The 18,068-nt window shown below is 45.4% G+C and overlaps 1 long non-coding RNA gene across 1 annotated transcript; it reads right to left on the bottom strand.

Annotated features, from left to right (window-relative positions):
• Positions 1–8,713: 8,713 nt before the first annotated feature.
• On the bottom strand, positions 8,714–17,698 carry LOC143268093 (uncharacterized). Its single transcript, XR_013043679.1, has 3 exons — positions 17,159–17,698; positions 13,939–14,019; positions 8,714–10,869 (listed from the first exon to the last, which is right to left on the bottom strand). It is a non-coding gene; the product is annotated as an uncharacterized LOC143268093 (long non-coding RNA).
• Positions 17,699–18,068: the final 370 nt, after the last annotated feature.

The following is an 18,068-nucleotide window of genomic DNA, read 5'->3' as shown; positions in this document are numbered from 1 at the left end:
CTAGGAAGAATGCTCTTCTGCACAGCTCTACAAAAAGAACTATGTCTTACTTTATCTACTGGAGTCTGCATTCTTCATAAAACTAGCTGGTGGGATTGAAGATCTTACAAATTTAACTTACAATGAACATGCAAATGTCACACTAGAAGCAAACTGATTTTAGTTCAACTTAATGTGAAGTTTTTTTTTTTTTTCCTCTGTCTCTAATTAACCAGTTTCTAGCCATAGGCAACTTTAGTGTGGGCACCATTGTTATAGGCAGACTCTGGTGATTGTTTATTAGGAGTCTCATTGGGCCAGGTAACTGCTAAAATCCTTAACACCTGTGTCTAGAAGCTTTGTTTTGTTTTGTTTTGTTTTATTTTGTTTTCGAGTAGGCACTGAGTTTCCAGCTTTCAGTGTGGTGATGCTACAGTGCTCCACGTCGGGGGCCTCCTCAGGAGGAAGTCACTGGACCAGGCACCTGACATGGGGCCCAGCCTGCTTCTAGGTACTTGACGGCAATTCTCTTTTTTCAGTACGGAAGGCTCAGAGGCTAAGCAAGTTTACTAAGGTCACATAGGTTGTAGTGAACACTAGGGAAATCAATTCTAGGTCTTCTGATGTCCACATAGCACTTTCCTTTATGGTCTCCTGTACCAAAGGAACAATCCAACCCAAAGGGAGGAAGCAAGGAACAGTAGCAGCATGTTAGGGAAGCCTAGTGTAGAAGTTAGAAGCCATGCATAAAGACTAAACTGCCATGGTCTGTGGGAAGGGAGCATATTGTGTATTTAAAATGCCATTGTACGGTAACAGAAATTTACAGTGCTGGGGAGGGGTTATTGTTTTTTAAATCAACTTGACACTGCTAGAGTCATCTAGGAGCAGGGCACTTCCTTGAGGAATGGCCTCCATCAGACTGACTTTTAGGCAACTCAGTGGGGGCATTTTCTTGATCAATGATTGATGCAAAAGGGCCCAGCCCACTCTGGGTGGTCCTGGGCTGTGTAAGAAAACAGGCTGAGTAAGCCATGAATGAGCAAGCCGGTAAGCAACACCCCCATGGCCTCTGCTGTAGCTCCTGCCCTGACTTCCCTTCATGACGGAACTACAGCTGCAAGCTGAAATAAACCCTTTCTTCCCCATGTTGCTTTTTCATCCCAGCAACAGAAAGCACTCTAAGGCTCTTGGTGTTCCTGCCATTCAGACCTTAGTCATTCTCCAAGACTCAACACAAAGAAGTCTGATCTGCCATGCTACAAAATTGCTCATAGTTTAAGTCTAGAACATTCATGAAGGAAAGATTGGTCATTACCTTCCATGAGTCAAAGCTTAGTTCCCTCTGTCCCCTCTCCTTTGAGGCTTCAGTGTGGATGGAGTCTAGGCATATACTTGGCTTCACTCCTGATTTCCCACCGTGGTCTGTGAATCAGCTGTTATAACCACATGGGACGTAATTCCTGGCCTTTCTACTCCAACCTAGAGAACAGCTCTCCGGAGCAGAGCCCCGCAATGGGGTCAGCAGGCATCGCAGACACTCAGCACAAACTGGAGCTGCTAAAGGACTCGCTCCCTGAGAGTTCGTATCTGAAGGTGGGATCGAGGTAGAAAAGGCACAAGCGGCCATCACACGCTTAGGGAGTCATTCCCCGAGGGACAGAAGTTAGGAACTGAATATACACAGAACCATTTCTCCTTTGATAATGGGAATTACATTGGAAATTCCTACATTGAGAGGCGGTATAGAGTAGCAGTTAAAAGGTGAGCTTTGAAGTCAATCCCAGGCCATGGTTTGGATCTAGTTTTTTGTCTTGGGGTAAGCCTCCTCCAAATCTCACCCCCATCAGGGTTTGTAAACTAGAAATAATAGAAGTGAGTTCCTGCTTTGTCGATGTGTGCCTATGCCCAAGGCATAGCACTGCATCCAGAGTTGTCTCTTTATCTTCAGTTTATTATTATAAGACAAGCTGGGGAAATGTAACAATGAATGAAATATGCAAAGGCTAATGAAGCAAGCAGAAGATGGAAACTGAAGATTTTTGGGACCACTTTGATTCTCCCAGGGAGGTTTTATTGGCAAAAGATCAGACTAGATTCCATGACCCAGCCCACACATCTGGAATCACAGCACTGGAGAGGCTCAGGCAAGAGGGTGAGGAGTTTGAGGCTAGGTTGGGTACATGGTAAGTTCTAGGCTACCCTGTTGAGACAGTAAGACCTGTCTCAAAAAAAAAAAGCCATACATATTCATATTTAGAAAATGAGCGGGTTCCTTTTTAATGTGGATATAGAAGAACATGCTCAATAATAACATAGAACCAAATGGAACTAAGAGAGACAAGTTTGGATACATAAATGAAAATTTCTGCATAGGAGAGAACATGATAAAGTCAAAAGAAAATCTGGGAGAAAATAGTTGGCACATGTACGTGGACAAAGAGCTTCTATACCTAATATTTAAGTGATTCACAAAATGGGAAAGAAACTCAGTAGAAGAATGATCAGCAGACAGGAACAGAAAATGTTAAGATGCTACACTCTTATACACAGGAAAGAGCCTGTCCCCAGTAATGAAAATTACAAATTAAAACACCACTAAGATACCACTTCTCACCAACAAGACTGGCAGAACTTCAAGACTACAGCACACTTTGTTGGCAATAGTTGGGAACTAGGTACTCTTTGTAATTGATGGACTGCAAACAGGTGTAACTGTCTGTGTGTTCTTGTTCATATGTGGAGGCCAGAGGTCAACTTTAGGTGTGGTTCCTCAGGAGTCATCACTTTGGGTTGTTTGCTGTTTTTTTGAGATAGATCTTACTATGTTAGCCCTTGTTGGACTGGCATCCACTATGTAGACCAAGCTGACTTCAGACTCAGAGATCTGCCTGCTGAATACTGGGATTAAAGGTGTGTGGCCACCATGCCCAGATCATCACCTTGTTTTCTTAAGACAAGGTCATTCATTGGTACATAGGGCTCACCAATTAAACTAGGCTGCCTGGCCAGTATGTCCTAGGATTCTGTCTCCACCTCCCAGGAGTGTGACTATAAGTGTGTACCACCATACCTGGCTTTGAATGTTAGTGCAAGGGATCAAATGTGGGCCCTTATACCTACAGAGCAAGCATGTCTCCAAGTGAGCTATCCTCCCAAAGGCCCTGTTATAATGTTTATGGAGGACACTTTCACAATGTATATTTAAAACATGTGTGATGATGTATTGTGTCCCCCAGTATACTGGGTCTCCAATAAAATTTACCTGAGGATCAGAGGAAAAAGCCAGCCACTATATTAATGTAGAAGTCAGGCAATGGTAGCACACGCCTTTAATCCTATCACTTGGGAGGTAGGGATCTGTCTGATCTCCGTGAGTTCAAGAACACACTGGGGAACAGAGCCAGGCGTGGTGACATGCACCTTTAATCCCAGCACCAACCATAGAGGTCTGGAGGTCTGTACAGACAGATAGGAAGTGACAGAGCTGGGCAGGAAGAGGAAGTGATGTAGCTGGGCTGAGAGAGCAAATGAGAGAACAGAACAGAAAGGCGTATAGGTGTGGGTAGACAGGAAGTAGCTAACTTTGGAAGCTGAGGAGTTGGCGAGGTGAGGTTAGCTGTGGCTTTTCCTATTCTTCTGATCTCTGTCAGGCTTTAACCCCAATTTCTGGCTCTGAGTTTTTTATTAATAAGACCATTTAGCAATTCATCTACAAACATGCACACACAGTTTTTTGGCCTAGCAAACTCACTTTTAAGAATTTACACTGGCTGGGTGGTGGTGGCAAATGCCTTTAATCCCAGCACTTGGGAGGCAGAGGCAGGCAGATCTCTATGAGTTCAAGGCCAGTCTGGTCTACAGAGCGAGTTCCAGGACAGCCTGGGCTACACACAGAGAAACCTCGTCTTGAAAAGCAAAAAACCAAACCAAAACAACAACAACAACAACAAAGAATTTACACTGAAGACAAACCTCTAAGAGTGCAAAAGGATAAATACAAAGTTGTTATGGTGTTTTCTGTTTTCTTTCTTGTGTGTTATGTGTGCAGCATGCCTGTATACATGCGTGCTTGTGTTTGCATGCAGGTGTGTGTCCACATGGAGGCCTGGGGTGATGTCTAAGACATCTCTCCACCTTACACACTGAGGAAGGCAGGATCTCTTGCTGACCACAAGGTTGTTGTTTTGGCTACTATGGCTAGCCAGCTTGCTCAGGAAACTCCCTATCTTATGTCCTGTGAACTGGATTACAGACAGGCACTGTGCCCACCCACCTTTCCTGTGGGCTTCAGGGATACAAACTGTTCTCAAGCCTTTAGTCAATGAACCATCTCCCTAATTGATCATCTTCATTTGAAAAAATACAATATATTGGAAACTACTGATTAATCCACACACTGAGCACTTTGCAACTATTAAAGGAGAAAAAGCTATATGAACTGAAGGTGATTTTTTTCCAGGGTGTGTTGTTAAGTGAATAAAGAAAAGTACACACAGGTCTTGGGTGCGGCCAATAGAAAAGTACAAATGATTATTATCAACAGGTTACGTTTTTTGTAAAAAAAAAAAAAAAAAAAAAAAAGAGGAATAAAAAAAATATGGCATTGTCTGACAATGGTGGTGCACGCCTTTAATCCCAGCACTCAGGATGTAGAGGCAGGCAGATCTCTCAGCTCAAGGCCAGCCTGGTCTACAAAGTGAGTTCCAGGATAGCCAGTGCTACACAGAGAAACCCTGTCTCAAAACCAAAAGAAAAAAGAGAAGAAAAAAAAATATGCACAAGTTTATTTGAACAAAAAGAAAAGCACATGAAATTACCAGGGATTACTATGGCCAGCTACCCTTGTGGATGAGTAGAGATGGGTCAGATAGAAGAAGAGATGGACAGCCTTAGTAAATATTTACAACCATTTTAATACTTTATATATTAAACAGCAATAAAAAGAGAAAACTTAATTAACACACAATAAAACTAACATTAAAAACCCAAACCTAATTTCAGATGACTGAGATCCACACCACAGAGGGGAAATAAAGCCTGAGTGGTTGTCGTCTACATTCTTATACCAAAGACAGATGTTAGATAACAGAAGTCCAGAAAACACTCATTTTTTTAGTTATTTATTTTTATTTTATGTGCATGGGTATTTTGCCTGCATGTATGTCTGTGCATCACATGTACACAGTGCCCAAGGAAGCCAGAAGAAGGTATCAGATCCCCTAGAGCTGGAGTTACTGACAGTTATGAGCTACCACATGGGTGCTGGGTCCTCTGGAAGAGTAGTCAGTGCTCTTAACCTCTGAACCATCTCTCCAGCCCCATTTTTAAAGTTTTATTATTATTATTGTTGTTTTGAGACAGGGTCTCTATATAAACTCTGGCTGGCCTAGAACTTGCTTTGGAGATAAGGGTGGCCTTGAATGTACAAAAATCCATCTCTCTCTGCCTTCCAAGTGCTGGGATTAAAAACACACATCACCACACCAGCAAGATTTACTTTATCATTTTTAATTATGTGTGCATTTGTCTGTGTGAATGTGCACACGAGTACAGGTGCCTGAGGACCAGAAGTACTGGATCCCTTAGAGCTTGTGGACATTCCAACCTGGGTGCTGGGAATTGAATGTGTGTCTTCTGCAAGAGCGGTTTGCACTGTTAACCACTGAGCCATCCTTCCAGCACCAACAATAGACTTCATTTTCAAAGACAAATGAGTAATTCTATTTATTCTAACACTGAATTAATAAAACCATAGCAATTAATCCAATGAAGAATCAACAATAGGGATGGGGCCATGGTTCAGTAGTAGAGAGTTTGCCTAGGATGTGTGAGATCCTAGGTTCAATCCTTAGTACCACAGGAGGGGGAAAAGACACACAAAAGAATCAATAATAGGCCAACAAACACTAAAACCCCCGGGGTTGAATTTTTTTTTTAAAGATTTATTTATTTATCATGCATACAGTGTTCTGTCTGCACTTTTCCTTGCAGGCCAGAAGAGGACACCAGATCTCATTACAGATGGTTGTGAGCCACCATGTGGTTACTGGGAATTGAACTCAGGATTTCTGGAAGACTAGCCAATGCTCTTAACTGCTGAACCACCTCTCCAGGTGCCCCTCCCCTTGAATTTGAAGGGTAAAAAAGTATCTACATAGCTTCAAAGTACTTAGCAACTTTGTAACACAACTTTGTATGTAACTTTGACATACCACTTTACCACCAGTATGGGACAAATCAGTACTATGCCCTCCCTGACACAAAGTACACTCTTATGTAAACATAGTGTCACCTCTGTGCTGTTCCTGTTGAGTAGTTAACCTAAATCTAGCCAGGAGAAAACATTAGATAAGCCCATTTAACAGCATTCTCCACAGAAATATTTTGCATGCATTAAGAACGTCAACACATTAGGAAAAAATGACCAAGAAATTATGCGACCTAAAGGAGGGTAGAGACACCCAAATGTAAAACATGATTTGAATTTTCTTTTGCTCTAACAAATGTCACTGACAATCAGTAAAATCTGAAAAAGCTACAGATTTTAGTATTAAAGCTTGCGTCATGGTTTGTATGAACTTCTGAATATATGTATTAATTTTTTGAGTTTATATGTGTATGCAATATATTTATCATAATCCATGCCCCAACCTTCTGCCTAAGTCCTTGCTGTAATCAGACATTTCCTGTCCAGACCACCTGTTCCCAAATAACCACACAGAGGCTCATAGTAATTATAAATGCTTGGCTGGTAGCTCAGGCTTATTACTAACTAGCTCTTACACTTAAATTAACCCATAATTCTTATTTATGTTTAGCCATGTGGCTTGGTACCTTTTCTCAGTATGGCATTATCATCTTGTTTCTCTATGTTTGCCAGGGACTCTCTGACTCTACCCTTCCTCTTCCCAGAATTCTCCTAGACTGGCTCTTGTGCTCAATCTTTTCCTGCCCAGCTACTGGCCAATCAGCTTGCTTATTAAACCAATCACAGTGACAAAACTTCACAGTGTACAAAAATTATTCCACAGCACCTCCCAAATCTACCCTTACCATCAACCCAAACCAACTGCTTGTCTTCTTTTTTATAATTTTTAAATTTTATGTGTGTGTATGAGTGCTTTACCTGAATGTATGTATGTGTACCACATCTGTGCAGTGTCTACAGAGGTCAGAACAGGGTGTTGAGCCCCTGGAGATGGTTGTGAGCCACCAAGAGATACTGAGAACTGATTCTGGGTCCTTTGCGAGAACAGGGAGTACTCTTAACTACTGAACCTTATGTGTATGAGAGAGAGAGAGAGAGAGAGAGAGAGAGAGAGAGAGAGAGAGAGAGAGAGCACACCCCAACTAGACATCTCTCACAACTAAATTAAACTTCCAGTGCTGGGAGTGGGTTACATCTAATTGAGTTGTTGATCAAAGGGGCCTCATGAAAACCCCCAAACTCACGTTATTGCCGAGGCTAATTGTGGCTTTCCACAAATTGATGGTAAGGCCCTATTGCTAAAGACAACACCTATATAACTCACTGAACACGGAAAGGAGTCAAACTGATGCCTACCTAGAGCCTTCAGCCCTATTGACTAATGTTCAGGGTATGGGAACATACTCTCCATGCTCCCAAATGAAAGGTAAACACCAACCCCGCTACAAACCCTGATCTCTGCCATGGCGACCTGTCTACATGATACGCCGGTGCAGTAGTGGCACAAAAGTTGTGGGAGCAACCAGCCACTCTCTTATTGGCATTAAGGCCCACTCCATGAGATGGGACCCAGGTCTGACACTGCCTGGGTGGCCTCGAACCTGAGACAAGATAGGCCATGGACCTAGGAGAAAACCAAACACTACTGTTCTGCTAAAGAAATGGATCAGCAGGTGGCAGTGGCAGCAGGGAGGCACACCTTTAATCCTAGCACTTGGGAGGCAGAGGCAGGTGGATTACTGTGAGTTCAGGTCCACTCTGGTCTACAGAGCTAGTTCTAGGACAGCCAAGGCTACACAAAGAAGCCCTGTCTCAAAAAACCCTAATGATGATGATGATGATGATGATGATGATGATGATGTTGAGGATGATGATGATGATGAAATAGAGCAGTAAACTGACTCCTAACAGCATTCTGCTACAGTCATAGATCAGTGTCTTGCCCAGCCATCATCAGAACAGCTTTCTCTTGCAGCAGATGGGAACAAATATAGAGACCCACAACTGGACAATGTGTAGAGTGAGAGACCTTGGAACACTCAGTCCTAAATGGGAAGTCTCCATCATATCCCTCTCCTTTGAGCTCAGTGAATTCTGTGAAAGAGGAGGCAGAAAGATTGAGGGAGCCAGAGGGGATGGAGGACACCAAGGAAACAAGGCCCTCTAGACACAACAGGACTAATACATTAGAGCTCACAGAGACTGTGGCAGCATGCACAAGGCCAGCACGTGTCTAAGGCATGGCGTCCCAGTGCTGAGAAGGGAAGTAGACACAAACCCTTATCATTAACTCAGAAGCCATCTCCAATCAATAACCACCCACAAAGGAAAACTTTATTTTCCAATGGAGTCTCACTGAGCAGACAAACCATACCTCAGGGTTAGAACCCATATAGCTGGGCAACACAGAATGGACTTCATGGTATTTTTGGAGTTATTTTGTTTCACATGCTTTTTTTTTTTTTTTTTTTTTTTTAACTTTACAGATATTTTGCTTATATATATATATAAAGTCAGTATGGTTTCTGATTCTATTTTTACAATTTTCTGTGTAAAAGCTAAGGTGTTTGTTTAAGCATCTATATGTGTTTCTGGTGTTTTTTCTTTTTCAGATTTATTTATTTTTATTTAATGTGCACTGGTGTTGTGCCTGCATGTATGTCTGTGTGAGGGTGCCAGATTCCTTGGAACAGAAGGTACAGACAGTTGTGAGCCTCCATGTGGGTGCTGGGAATTGAACCTGGGTCCTCTGGAAGGTCAGTCAGTGCTCTTAACCACTGAGCCGTCTCTCTAGCCCCTTCTTGTGTTTTTTCATCGGCTTTTTTATTTGTTTGTTTGTTTTGTCCCATTCTGTTTTTATGTTATTATTATTACCGTTTTTGAGATGCCTGTTTGTATTCTAATGAGAGAGAGAGAAAGTAAGGGTGTGGATTTTGGTGGGTGGAACGTGGGGAATCTGGGAGGAGTTAGGAGGGAGAAACCTTAATCGGAATATATTGTATGAAAAAAACTTATTTTCAATAATAAAAAAAAAAGAATTCCAGTGACAGATCTTGAAAATGACATTTCAAGTGTTCTTTAAAATGACATTTATTTTGGGAGGGGACCAGTGCCTGCCACAAAGCTTGTGTGGAGGCCAGAGGACACCTTGTGGAAGTTGGTTCTATTCTGCCAGCATGTAGGTTCTGAGGATGGAACTCGGGTCATTAGTGTTGCCTGCAAGAGTCTTTACCTGTCCAGCCATCTTGCCAGCCCAGAAATCTGTATTTTTAAAGTTATCTTGATGATTATGATGCAAAATCAAGCTTGGAAAGCATCCTCTGACTTGTAATAAAATGTTGTTAGGGCAAGATTTCTACATTTTTACCACCAGGCTTTATTGCTATTTTTTAAAATAAGACAAGTAATTTTACTTAGAAATTGTGACAGTCAATCCTGCCATCTGCCTGGGCTTTGTGGCAGCATCTCTCAGAAGCCTACAGAAGAAGGCAGACCTGTGCACCCCAGGAAATGGCACCACCTCACTAAAAAAAAAACAAAAAAACAAAACAGACACAAAACTGAAATCCTGGCCCCATCTTCAATTCTCCCTGGCCAAGGCTGACTGTTACTCCAGAGCTTGAATTGCTTGTCTCTTGCTTGCTTATGATCTTCTAGATCACGGGCAGCAATCTGTAGCGATAGAAGAGGCAGTCTGTTGGCACAGGCTGAACAGAGATGCTGAGGTCTCCTGTTTCTTTTCTGTGAAATAAAATGGAAGTTATCTCTGGCAGTGATAGCAACATGCCCTTAACCCCAGCACTTGGGAGGCAGAGGCAGGTGGATCTCTGGGAGTTTGAGGCCAGCCTGGTTTACAGAGTGAGTTCCAGAACAGCCAGGGCTACACAGAGAAACCCTGTCTGGAAAAACCAAACAAAACAAAAAATGAGGTTATCAGAAGGCTGGGTGAAAGAACAGCCACCTGGACCGATAGCCGACATCTGCAGCTCTGCTGGGTCGGGGGACTGTCAGTCACTCAGGACAGCAGCAGATGATCGTTATGATGCTCTGCACCTCCAATGCCTGTCTCCTCAAATTTTAAAGCTTTTGTCAATGTGCTGGTTGGGAGTGGTTTTAATTTCCTCAATTACTGGCATATGAGCTTATTTGCATTCTGTCTTCTGTGAATTAGTTCATTCACGGCCTTTGTTGATTTTTCTACTGGTTTTGCTCTTCTGGTTGTTCTGTAGAATTCTCTTGTGGCTGCGTGTGTTACCACTGTACAAACATTTTCACGATGGAGCCTACAGCCAAGGCTCCTGCCTTGAATGGTCACATATTTTTCCAGTTGTCTTGTGTTCCATATGCCTGTGATTATTTCTGCCCAATACTCTGTGCCTCTCATTTTATCAGGAACATTTACTATTTGTATGAATAATGAGTTCCTTTTTTTTTTTTTTCCTGGGAGGTGCGTGTCCTTTTTAATCCTACTCTGAGCCATCCATTTTCTTCCAGTTTGTACCCATTGCTTTCTGGATGGCCGCATGATAGCATTCCCGGTATCGATGCAGAATATTCTGTATCGGAGCTCCTATGTCTTCCCAAACCTATGTCTTCTTTCAGTGTGGGTGGTACTCATCTCTCAGTGGTTTTCACTATGTGGGGGGATACTTGAATCTTGGCATGACTTTGTAATTAGCCTAAAGTTAGAACACCAGATTAATATAATCTCCACCCTGTTGTAAAGGCATTGCCCACTACCCTCTAGCTTCTTTTGTCTTAGAAAAATACGTTGCCATTCTCTTTCCAAATCCCTCCCACATTGCTGACTCGACCAACACATGGTTTTACCATTTGAGTTCTGAGTTTCCCAGGGAGCTGCCTCTGCTCTGGGTAAGTCACTGCTTGCATTGAGCCCTCTGCACACCCTTCAGTCTGAAGAACTTGTCTTTGATTCTGGGGACTTCGGCTCGTCATTCTTTCCGTTCTCCTTTTTATTGTTTATATTCCTCAGTCAATTTGACTTCAGGTGTGGAGGTGATTGTTTTTTTGTATCTCCATGGCTTTACATCCTATTCTCTTTTTAACAACAAATATTTATTTATTTTGTGTGTGTGGATGTTTTGCCTGCATGTATGTCTGTGCAGCATGTGCCTGTAGTGCTTGCAGAATCCCGAAGAAGGCATCGGATCCCCTGGAACTGGAGTCACAGACAGTTGTGAGCTGCCATAGAGTGCTCGGAATAAAGCCAGGGTCCTAAGCAAGAGCAGCCAGTGCTGTTAACCACTGAACTCTCCCTCCAGTCCCGACATGGCATTCTTTTTAATCTAGCATATATAATTCATTTCATGCCTTTTCTTAAACTAGTAAACCCCTACTGTGCTGGCTAGTTTTGCCAATTTGATACAAGCCAGAGTTACCTGAAAGGAAGGAACCTCCTTTGAGAAACTGAGAGAAACCTGGCTGTAGGGCATTTTCTTAATTAGGGATTGATGAGGGAGGGCCCAGCCCACTATGGATGGTTCCATCCTTGGGCTGGTGTTCCTGGGTTTCTATAAGAAAGGAGGCTGAACAAATCATGGGGAGCAAGTCAGTAAGCAGCACCCCTCCATGGCCTCTGCTTCAGCTCCTGCCTCCAGGTTCCTGCCCTGCTTGAGTTCCTGTCCTGACTCCCTTTGAGGATGAACTATGAGGTACAAGATAAGCCAAACAAACCCTTTCCTCCCCAACTTGCTTTTGGTCATGGTGTTTCATCGCAGCAATAGAAACCCTAACTAAGACGCCTACTTATCCCTCAAACCTCATATCAGTTCTTCATAATGATCCCTGGTCACCCTAGGCTGAATGACATCTGTTTGCCAGCAAACTGTCACATCTGAAATGTCACAGTACATCGGTCTGCACATCTGCCCCCCCCCCCCCCTACTGACCATAAACCCGTCAGGTCAGGGAAACGCTTGCTTGTTGTGTGTCCTTATTGCCTTGTACTAGGATGCCACAAGCACACAGGTGTGATCAACACAGGGAGAAGAGAAAAGCACCATCCTATGTATATGCCTTCACTCAGGCTGGGGTTTCAGATGGCCGCTCTTAACTCAACACATATTGTCTGGACTAGGTTTCATGCTGGCTTGAAGATGGAAGTGGAGTGGGGGCAGGAGACAAAAGTCTCATTCATCTAGAAACTTACTGTTTTAAAATGGGAAGACTTTTTCTCATATAACTAAAAATGCGTTTAGTATTTCTGTATGTGTATGTACATGCCATGCTGCGGTATGCAGGCAGAGGTCAGGGGACAAACTGGTTCCCTCCTTCCACCACGTGGTTCCCGGGACCGAATACCTCCACAAGACCTGGTCCTCAGCCTTGGCAGTGGGTACCTTTACCTACTGGGCCATCTCCCTAGCCCCTTGTATAATTTTAAAAAACTGAGTTATAATTCACATCCCACTGGTCAGTGGTAGACAAACACATACACAGACAGAAGACATATACTTTAGTGGGTTCTTTTTCAGCATATTTACAACATCATGCAACAATGACTACTAGCCAGGATATTTCTTATCTATGTGGAGTGTTGAACATATCCTGGAGCCAAGATGGGAGGAGAAAGGAGGTTACAGAGGAAGAAATGCATTCCAGGACAGGGAACAGCATGTTCGAGGGCAGGTTATTCTGGGGAAAGGGAACAGCAACATTCAAGGGCAGGTTATTCCAGGGAAATGGAACAGTATGTGAAAAGGGGCGGAGTTCTGAGACGGCCCAGGCTTTGGAAAACATGCAAAGTGCAGGGGAGGTGGAGCTGATTGTGAGGAAATGGCTGAGTTATTTCACAAAGAGGAGTCCAAATAGAGCAAGGTGAAGTAACTCAACTAAGGCTAGACAATGTCCCCCATATCAACTCAACAGACATGTCTAAGGGACACTACTATAAACTACTGTACACGCAGAGGCTGGCATGACATTCTCAAAGTTACTGCCATGCTGGCTTTGGCTCCATCTTCCATTAAGGTTTCATTTTTCTCTTCCAGCTCCTCACATTATCTAAAAACACTGACTATATTAACCTTGACTGTGACAACCATTTTCCCCATGGTTTTGTAGCTTCAAAAAGTTAACTCTAGCACCATGATTCCATCAAAAGGTACTCTGCCCACAGGCAGAAATATTTCTGTAGTCAACATCCAGGATGAAGACTCGGTCCTTTGGACTGTCAGGCTCAATTATGTTTACCACATGAGTCTGTGTGACAATGCATGGCTGCTTCCTGGGCCTCAATAGTCCCATCTGCAAAATGGGATTAGGAAATATTGTCCTGGCCACCTTACTGCTACTCTGCCACAGTTTCAACAGGAAGCTATAAGGTTCTCACTGCTTCTAAAACTCCGGGAGAAAGGCTAATGTAGACATTAGAAAGAAATGTGAGTACTGTAAGAATGTCTCCAAACTTCTGATCCTCAACTTTTATCCTGGTTTACTCTGTTTCAATCCAACCACGGTCACTCAGGAACTCTAAGCGACCGCCATTTCAGCTCTCTAGGGTGGGCTAACGTAGAGAAACAGCTAGGAGTGATTTTTATCAGGCGGAGAGTGAGGACCTCTAGACTTCTGGCTTCCCCTTGGAGTTCATCATCGCTGCTGTCTCCTAAGGTTTCCCGTCCCCCTTTCCTAACACAGAAAAGCTACTGCAGTTAAGGAGCTGAGGCAGCTGTGGAGCAGGTGTGATTGATGGCGGATCTCACCATCAACCTGATGGGAGTAAGACTCACCAGGGAAGCAACTGTGTGGGCATGTCTGTGAGGGCCCGCGTTAGGTGAGTGGCACCATTCTCCATGGGCAGGGTTTCCAGGCTGTGGAAAGAGGAAGGAAGCCGCACATCACTATTTACTGCTCCCTGCTCCCTGCCTGTGGACACAATGTGGCCAGCTCCTCCACGCCCAGCTGTCCGGCCTTCTAGACCATGATGGACGGTACGCTCAAAATGTAAGCAAAACCAAATCCGTCCTTCAGATGATTTGTCAGTGTCTTCTCACAACAAGAAGAAAAGGACGAATGTAGAAAACGGCTACTCAGTAGTGGGGTCACTGCTAGGAAAATCCTGACTTTATGGTTTATAAGACTTTGGAAGCGGCTTATAACAGGAGGAATTTAAGTTTGGAAACTTGGGCTAGACAACCCCTCGAATGCTAACAGACCATTCTGGCGGGAATTTGGGAACCTAGAATGCTAAATGTGGACAGTGGAGGCCCAGCCCAGGAGGTTTCAGAGGACAAGCACTCTATCAAGACCTGGGCTGGGGGCCATTCGGGTTCTGTTCTTACAAAGACTCAGGCTGCCTCTTGACTGTGTCCTGAGAACAAAGGTCAGGCTGAATTAAAAAGTCACGGACTAATGTGTTTGGTGGAGGGAATTTCAAGACAGGAGAGCGCACACATTGTGGTATGGCTGCCGTTTGCTGCTCTCAATCAGGAATGCGGTGAGAGAAAGAAAAAAGAGGAAAAATGTCAAGTTCGATGAGGAAAAGAGTGCAGACAAGTTAAAAGTTCAGATAAGGCAGGTCGGAAAGCAGCTGTAACTGTTGAAGGAACCAGTGCCATCAAAGAAACTTGGACCTCTGCACTGGGACCACAGGAGAGACACTCTGAAGGGGAAGACCCCACCCATCAAGTTCTCCAAAATACAACTTTATCTGAAGGGAGAGAATGCCACGGAAGGGATTCTTTACCCAAAAACAACCACTTAGAGAAAAGTGTTTCTTGAGGATCAGAACACAAAGGCTAGTGGAACTGTGGGTCCAAGAGAGAACTGTGGGAGCAAGCTCCATCTTGAGCTGGCAGCAGGACCTGGCATCATCATCCATGTGATACTAGTTTTGTAAGCATGAAAGATTTCGTGTGTGTGTGTGTGTGTGTGTGTGTGTAGGGGGGGAGTCCTGTCACAGAGTGTAACACCATAGTTCCACAGAGTCACTGAGGCTCGACTATGTCAGGGTTGACGTTCTTGCCAGGAGGCTCTGGGAGGCTATTTTGTGACATTAGAAGATGAAGCCGGCTACAAAGGAGACTCCAGAATGTTGGGGAAGGTAAAACCATGGGAAATCGGGCAAAGAAAGCTGCATACATTAAGTGAAGCTGGCCCCAAAGAGGCTATGTTTGCTGCGGGTGGCAGAGCTGGAGGAACAGGGCTACTCGGGCCCTTCGGAGCCCAGAGGATTCCTCCGGAGCCCCAGATAGCTGCAGGCAGATCTTGTTTGCTCTGCGGCATTTCGCTTCTCTTTCGGTCAGATTTTTCCTTGCTGTGACTTTCTTCCCTTTTGGAATGGTGATCTCTGTGTCGTTGTATATTGGAAATGGGCAACTTGCTTGTTAACTTTATATTAGTTCTTGGTTAAGCGGTCACTCTGAGTCTTTAGAGAGACTTGGGACTTTCAAACAGTGTCAGGAATATTAAAGACTACGGGGGCTTTTAGAATTCGACTAAATGCATTTTTATTAAGAGATCAAAGTAAAACTTTAGGAGCAGGGGTGGAATGCTATGATGCCGAATTTTGTCCATTTGATAAGATTTTGAGTCACCACCTGCATGTCTGTGGGGCTGGGGTTTAGGCAGGAAGACCCACTTTTATAAATGTAGGCGGCACCATTTCCTGGGCAGGGGTCCTGAACTACACAAAAAGAAAGTGCACCAAACACCAGCATTCAGGTCTGTGTCCTGACTGTGACTGCAAAGTGACCAGCTGCTTTGTGCTCCTGGGGCCATGACAGACTGCATCCTCAAACTGTGAGCCAAAATAAACTTTTTCCCCCCTCCAACTTAAAAAAGAAAAAACAAAAAGTCAAAACACTTTATTCGGAGGCGTGGGAAAGGGTGGAGAGGTCCACGCTGTCTGCTGTCCTCCGCTGGGCAGGTCTTGGAGGTCTACCCGTCGCTAAGAGCCCCTTTGACTTCTTTTCTCAGATATTTTGTCCTAGTACCAAGAAGAGCCAAGACTACAAGAGGTATGTGGGAAAGCGTCCTTCCTGCTCACTGATCCCGTGTGTTCTTCCGGTAGCACTGTTTACAAGATGCCAGCAGGACAGAGCATACCAAAGGCAGCAGCTAGTTCCCACAAAGGAGTTTGACAACAACCCCCCTGACAGTGCAGGGGGCCCACCAGAAGCCCCCTGTGCTACGTGAGACTCGGTGGACTGTCTACACTGCCCAGCAGAGCAGCCACGGTTTTGCAAACATCACTTGAAGTATTTGAAAATGTGATGCACATTAACCTTTCAAAGAGGAAGGAGCGCACCAATCCATGACAATTCCTCCTTTGTCTTTTCTAACCTGTAACTGTGATCGACTGCAAACAGGCAAACCTATCCTTTGGTACAGAGACTGACCACCCTAATTAGGAGCCTTTGTGTAAATAATCGGAAGGCGGTTACTTCCAGTCTCCAGTGACTTATGCACACACAAGTTGTTTTCATTCGTGCTTTTCTTCCCCATTGTAGCTAGGAAGCATCTATCCCTGGTTTATCTGCCAGCCCGGGCAACAGCAGCAAAGCTGCTCCCAATTCCAGCAGCAGTAAAATCCAGAGAGGAGGACATGTGTGAGTATTTGATGAAAGCTAGAATTGAAATGTCAACAAACATCTGAAAAAAAAAAAAAAGAACTCACCATTCCCTTCTCAAGACAAGTAATTAAGGACAGCAACCACCTCCCCAAAAAGTTTTTAAGTTTCTCGGTTCTCTGGGCAAAGAAATGTCACAGTTACTTAGCCTTTAAGTCACCCTCACTAGGGTGGTTGGTTGTTTTATTTCCTTTACAGATAAAACAGGCTCAGGGATGTTGGCACACTTTGGGGCACACTGCTGGGTCTGAGAATGGAGTAGACAGCCTTCTACCCTATGGTCCATGGTTCTCCACCCAGACATACCTCCCACCAAGTGTAAACGCTCTAAATTCCAATACACTTCCCAGGTTACACCCACAGTCCAGAGTCATCTCACCTCAAAATCCCTCCATTTCTCTTCTGTAGCCCTACATTTCCACGATTCCCACGGGTCCTTGTAAAGGCTCCTTCCTGGGGGGTGGGGTTGGGTGGGTGGGGGATCGGGTCGGTTTAGGACCCTCCCTCTTCCGTCCTCTGGTGGAAGGACATCTTTCCTCTCCTGTCCCTTCCAGAGCTCAGGGAATGCCTCCCAGGCTCTGGAACCGAACCGGCCGCTCAGCCTGGCACCGAGCGTCGTCTCTTCGGCTGCCACCTTGCCGCCGCTGGCCACAGGTCCGGCTCTTCTTTCTCCGCTTGGGTGGGGAAACTGAGGCCCAGCGCCACGTTCACTTTCCTAGGACCCACGGTCTGAGGGAGAGGCTGGTGTGGTGCACCGTCCTTTGACCACATGCGCCCCCTTTCCCCTAGCTCGCAGCGAGTCCCCGGATCTGTGCCTGGCTCCGGACGCGCGGAGAAAGTTGTCAGCCGCTGCGTGCGCCTCTCACCTCGCTGTGCGTTTTGCCGGTGCGCCGGGTCCACCTTGCACACACCCCGCCCACCACCCGCGCCCCTCTCCTCCTCCAGCCCACGCGCCGCCTTGCAAAGCAGCTCCCGGCCCCGCTTGGGCGAGCCGCCGCTTCCGCCCGTCCGGCGCGCAGCCTGGGGAGCGCCGAGCCATCGGAGCGCGCGGCGCGGGCCGGGCCGGGCCGGGCCGGGCGCGCACTCTCGGCGCTGCACACGCCGGTCCAACTCTCCGGCGCGCGGGGTGCGTCGCCCCGTCGCCGCCCCGGTACCGGGAGGCAGCAGAGCGAGCGCTTTGTCCGCGCGCCCGCCCGGGACTCTGCCCCGAGGAGGCAGCCGCGCCGAGTCCCCGCCTCCGCCTCTGCCCCCGGGCGGGCCGGGCCGGCCGCGGTGGGGGGAGCCAGGCT

Source organism: Peromyscus maniculatus, chromosome 12 (genome assembly GCF_049852395.1).
Source record: "Peromyscus maniculatus bairdii isolate BWxNUB_F1_BW_parent chromosome 12, HU_Pman_BW_mat_3.1, whole genome shotgun sequence".
Lineage (NCBI taxonomy): Eukaryota > Metazoa > Chordata > Mammalia > Rodentia > Cricetidae > Peromyscus > Peromyscus maniculatus.
This window is presented reverse-complemented; position numbering and strand designations above follow the sequence as displayed.